The following is a 6,106-nucleotide window of genomic DNA, read 5'->3' as shown; positions in this document are numbered from 1 at the left end:
TATTTTCAAAATAAATTAACCAGTAAATAAAATCTTTTAGAGATTGGTTTTAATTAGGCAAGAACGCTTCTTTAGTTCCAGTAGCTGATCACGCCTACCGTAGATCACTTGACCTACGAGAAGGCGCCTGACCTACCTTCCTTATGGCATCTCCGCTATCGTTCCTTCTTCCGTGGTTCTGTCCATTTGTGCCGTGTACCGGGTTGCAGCGGTGAGCAGAGAGCTCTCGAATCTAATGTATTTCAATAAGAAATTAAATTATTTATTCTTTGACTTTAAAGTGCCCTTTTTTCTATGTGTATTCTGTTTTCGAAGGAAAAATTGAAAAGATGCTTTGATAGTATAGGTCCAAGTTTTTAACAATACCGTCTGCTGTGGTTATTTTGTGTCTTCAATAAACTCGAAAACTACTGAACGGGAATTGAAGTGGTTTTCTCTAATATAGTGATTGATGAGGAAGGTTTACTTATACAATTTGTACCCATGTATTACCGGGCGAGCGTATCTGCACTTATAGGTAATCAATCAAACTATTGAAAGGAACCATTTCTTTTTCACCAATGGGACCGTAATAAATATGTTTCTTTAGTTAAGTACTTATCAATTTTGTGGTGTAACTTAAGGCTTACTTCAAGTCCTGGGTTAAAAACTAGCTTAGTATATCTTTCTAAAGGTACAATATATTTTCATACAGACCATCGGCATCGAGGTCCTTTGCATCTGACCTAGGAAACAATTGTGAATGTAGATAGTTGACTTTATAATTATAGCCATATTTTGTCTACATGAATTTTATGTAAACACAGCTGTCCCTGAATTCTGTCTATATTTAGTAGGTAATCCAAGCAAACACCGTCCTTAATATTTGTCTTTGATTGACTACGCAGTAGATACAAATTCTCAAGCCAAATTAATTGCCTTCCAAAATATTATTACACAAAATTAAGCTCACTCGAAAAACAATTATGTTTAAACAAAACATTGGCAGCAAAATATATATGTATTGTTATTTATAACGTAAACCTTATTTTCTGGTCTTACGTGAAAATAAGTCAAACAATGGTGGGAGTTTTGGCCTAACGTGTTTCATTTGTTTGGCCTTGTTTTAGAGATAAGGGCTCAACGGAGGCCATTTTCCTAAAAGGTCACGTAGTTTTGGTAGAATATGTCTCCTTGATGGATGAGTTGACAATGTGGGGTTGTAGGGCTATTGAAAAGGGATAGTTTGATAGTGGGATTATAAAATATAGTTTCACTCTAGCCACGTGGGAACTACTCCACGCACCAGTATAATAGAGATAGGTACACAAAGAGGTTTCCAGGAAAAGTGAGCTAACTGAAAGATGTTTTCAAATCAGTCCTGCAGGTAAAACAAAAACCAAAACCTGGACCATCTCTGTCACAACGAGTTCTTCTGTGTTTCGGAAGACAAGTTCTGTTGTAGATTTCAATCCTGTTATCTGGTTGCCCGGATAAGTGATGAAGTCAGATTGGCATTCCTTGTAAAACGTCGGTACTCAGCTGCATATCTACAGTTAGTTTGAAAGTCGACGACGACTACATAGTTTGAACTAAACAAGACAAGATAAACTCTGAATAATATAAAAAGTAAATGATGGGAATTCAAATGGATTGGCATTTTCAATTTATCTCAAACAAGTATTCACTCATACAAAAAACTAGGAACGATTGAACAGTTTGTTTTTCAACTTTTCCTGTATGAACGTCGGAATAACTGGAATTAATTACATTTCAAACCATTTAGTTAGCACAGATATCTGCGGTATGATAACAAGTCATTTCCAAGTATCGGACATTCGTTTGGTTAAAAATTCTCTATTATTTTGTAACTATTCAATACATTTATCAAACAGATTGGAACGTCGTTTACTTGTTTGTACCTAATTATTTTTATAGTTAATATTTTTAATTATATCTTTTGGTATTACTATACACACAATACATGTTCAGATCACGCGGTCTCTCAATATGATACCGTATATTTGGGTCAGTTTCTTCTCATCCCTTGTTGCAACTCCCCCGGGCTGAAGCCAAAAAGTACTGATAGCAGGAAAACTAATCGTAGGGTTAATATTTACTTTATTTCAATTGTCTTAATCAATGTACATAGGAATATTTTGTTTTACGAAATTAAAGTTTAGTAACACAATATTAATTCGTACGAACATTGTCTTTTTACATCAGTGAAAATATACCTTTATGATGAAAATATGAATAACGAAAACTTTACAATTATCTGAGTGTCATAGCACTTTGCAGAATATTTAAATTTAAATACAAATGCTTAACAATAAGTGTTCAGAAACTTTTTGTGCTTTTGACGCCATATTGTTACTTGTACAGAAAGTTGCTTAGAAGTGTAAGCTTTTAGAAAGTTTAACAAAAAGCCTTGCTTTAGATTATTGAAAAGCAATACGTATTTTAGTTGCATACAAATTTTCAGAAACAGTTTTATAAAAATATGTAGAGATATTTTAATTAAAAAAGGCTAAATATAAACAACTTGATACAGAGCATAACATTATTTTATTTCCAATAATAAAGTAAGTTGTGTTTTTTCTTTGAAAATACATATATAGAATGCATAAGTAAATAACGAGAAATATTTGTTTTCTTAGTTAAATACATGAGTAAACTGAAGCATAGCAATGGAGTGAGTAATGCTCAAAGCGATCACAGTCAATACCATCTTCATATTAATAGAAAATAGTCTGAATATAGTGTATTTGAAGCGATGATACTTTATAAAAGAAATACAGTCTTCTAGCAGCTTACACGTGTTATCATCTGAAATAATTACATAAATTGTTACTTTATATAGACCACCTTTTTCAATCTAAATATATAAAACTCAAAGGTGACTGACTGACTGACTGACTGACATAGTGATCTATCAACGCACAGCTGAAACCACTGGACGGATCGGGCTGAAATTTGGCATGCAGGTAGATGTTATGACGTAGGCATCCGCTAAGAAAGGATTTTGATCAATTCTACCCCCAAGGGGATAAAATAGGGGATGAAAGTTTGTATGAAACTTTGTCAATTTTAAACCGATCAGACTGAGACTTTGCATGCATAAAGCTACTATGGCGTAGGCAACCCTTAAGAAAGGATTTTGATAAATTCCATCCCTAAGGGGATAAAATAGGGGATGAAAGTTTGTATGAAACTTTGTCAATTTTAAACCGATCGGACTGAGACTTTGCATGCATAAAGCTACTATGGCGTAGGCAACCCTTAAGAAAGGATTTTGATAAATGCCATCCCTAAGGGGATAAAATAGGGGATGAAAGTTTGTATACATCTTCTTAGATTTTATGAAGAAGTCCTGATGACGAATCAGAATTTTATGATGACGTTCGCTTAAATACGATTTTGATTAATTCAACCCCCACTGGTGATAAAATAAAGGATGATGAAGGATGTAAAATGTATTAGTTTGAACCTATCAGTACGTAATGGAACGAACAAAATAATTTAGAACTAAACATTATTTTGTTCGTTCCATTACGTACAAAATCGTAGCCACTATATTAACTGGGTGTGCAACAGGGGAAACTGTATTTATACCACAAATCCCATTAATACCTAACGATATCCCGTTCGAATTTAAACGATTACAGTTTCCCCTAAAAATCTGCTTTGCCATGACAATAAATAAGTCTCAGGGGCAAACTCTCAAATTTGCGGGTATTGACTTGAGAGAACATTGCTTCTCTCATGGACAGTTTTATGTTGCTTGCTCACGAGTAAGTTCACCCAATAACTTAATAGTTTTAGCGCCTAATGACAGATTAGTAAAGAATATTGTGTACAAAGAAGTTTTGTAGGCCCTAATTTTTTACACACGCTAAACAAAAGTAAAGCCGCAAAAACCATACCTAATTAATAATAATACTTCTTAACGCGAGCGAAGCCGCGGGCAAAAGCTAGTGTTTTATATACCTCATGCAAATGAATAGCGTGAGGGGTGACGAATATACACGTTTTTGTAAATTAAATTAAACTTGTAACAGGAAAATGCTTAGCATAATACTGCAACCCTACGCAAGACAGCATTCCAGTGCTGATTTTCAGCGATAGCCGAAGTTCACTAATTTCATTAAGTAAATACAATACTCATGTTGTACTTTCCGTTTCGGACTGGTTACAAACAGCAACCGATAGGGAAAAATTAAATTTTACCTCGCAGTGGGACAGAAGAGAAAGGAAAAACTATCGCTTTTATCATTGACGCCTTTTCTTTGATAGTACTTACAAAGTACGTTCGTAAAAGTACCTTGGCATGTTAACAGTTGTTTTTTAAACATTGATTTGATGGAACTTATCTCGCCACAGATCAGATCTGCAAAAATCGCCGGAGCACACAAAACCATAAAATCCACGAAAAATTCATGGATCAACATGTAGGAAACCTGAAAAAAGTTAATAGTGTTCTAATTAGGTAAATTATTTGCTTCCAGTGACTTATCTTTGGTGGGGCCAATAGAAGGACTTGGCAGATACAAATTTAGCCACCCTTACTCATATTTTTATTATAGCTAAAGAGTTGTATGGTTTAGCGCTCGCAGGAATTTACGGTCCGGTTAAAAAAATCTCTCAATTTTTGATAAGCAATTTATCTAAAAAGCCTACCCGGCTCAACCAGTCTTATCATGGGGTATTAGGTTGCCCAGGTAACTGGATCGAGTAGGTAAGATAAGCAGTCTCTCCATATTAAACACTCGTACTCGACTGCATTCTATTAGACTAGAAGCCGACTCCAAAATAAATAGGAAAAGCGTAGGCAGATGATGAGTAGGATCACTTTCCCACATTATCAATAATATGGCATGGTTCATTTACCTTTTCAGAACAGGCATATTGTTTATAACTGAAAAAAATGAAACGTTTAAACAATAATATTTGAACTTACCTCAGGTATCGCATTTGTGACAATATCATAGAGTGTTGCAACAGTTTTCGGTATAAATTTTGTTACCAAGATGAAAGTCTAAATCAAACGAATAATTAGTTCCTTATAATTACTTTCAATAATTAGTATAAAATATTAACACCAAAACCATCGATTGAAATGAAATTAGGTACCAATTTACTGTTACTGTTACCGCCTTTTTATCGTCCCACTGCTGGGATCAGGCCTCCTCTCACTGCTGGGTCACCAATTTACTACAGCCTGAGAAAGGAGATGGACTACTTTTTTCCAGTTGCGGTATGGAGTCGACTTGGAACAACGGCGGAGGAAATATAGTTAACCACACATAAAAGGCCTTATGTAAAATTGATGACTCATTAAGTGAGAATTTATTGATGAAACTTGATACTATTTCAATAATGTTAGGGCATTGGAATTTATCAATGATCAATCCTTCAAAACTTCATGATAGGTACATACTTCGAATTAGATTGAATAATTTATGTAAAAATAAAAATTTATGTAAATGTATTTCAATGGGCTATGGGAAAAAAGCCTTATAACACTATTTTTGACCATTATTTTTCAGACACAACTTCTATGTAAAATTTGCTATACGAAAGATTAAAAAAAAACACATACCAAAAGTTTCATTGGAAGATTATTCTTGTTGACAGTATCTAAAATCCTCTGATAAAGCACCATACAATTCCTCACAGCATTGATCCTTATTTCTTCCTCTTGTGACCTAAATTCACGTTTCAAAGTATTTTCTAGAAATTGCTTGAATATTCTCATTCTATACCACAACAATTCGAATGCCATTATATTAGTATAATTTGCTATTGCGCATGTTTGAACCAATAATGACATGCAGAAAAGTGTTATAAAAAAACCCTTTTCCTGAAGATTATTTTCAACTTCATAAATGACGTATAGAACGTCCAATCCTGTAACCCCAGTTATTATTCCTAACAGCAGAAAACTAGATATTGGAACTTTAATATTTGACGACGCTCCTAACATATGATCAATTTTCTTTATTTCATTTAGGAAATTTTGAAAAAATCCCGAGTCTGTCAGCAGGCAGATACCAACAAACAAATAGTATATAAGGAAACCAACGTAATTTTTCACCAAGATAAAATAAGAAGGATAATTTAGGGT

Source organism: Helicoverpa armigera, chromosome 10, assembly GCF_030705265.1.
Source record: "Helicoverpa armigera isolate CAAS_96S chromosome 10, ASM3070526v1, whole genome shotgun sequence".
Taxonomy (NCBI): domain Eukaryota; kingdom Metazoa; phylum Arthropoda; class Insecta; order Lepidoptera; family Noctuidae; genus Helicoverpa; species Helicoverpa armigera.
The sequence above is the reverse complement of the archived record's forward strand: the minus strand, read 5'-3'. Positions refer to the sequence as shown.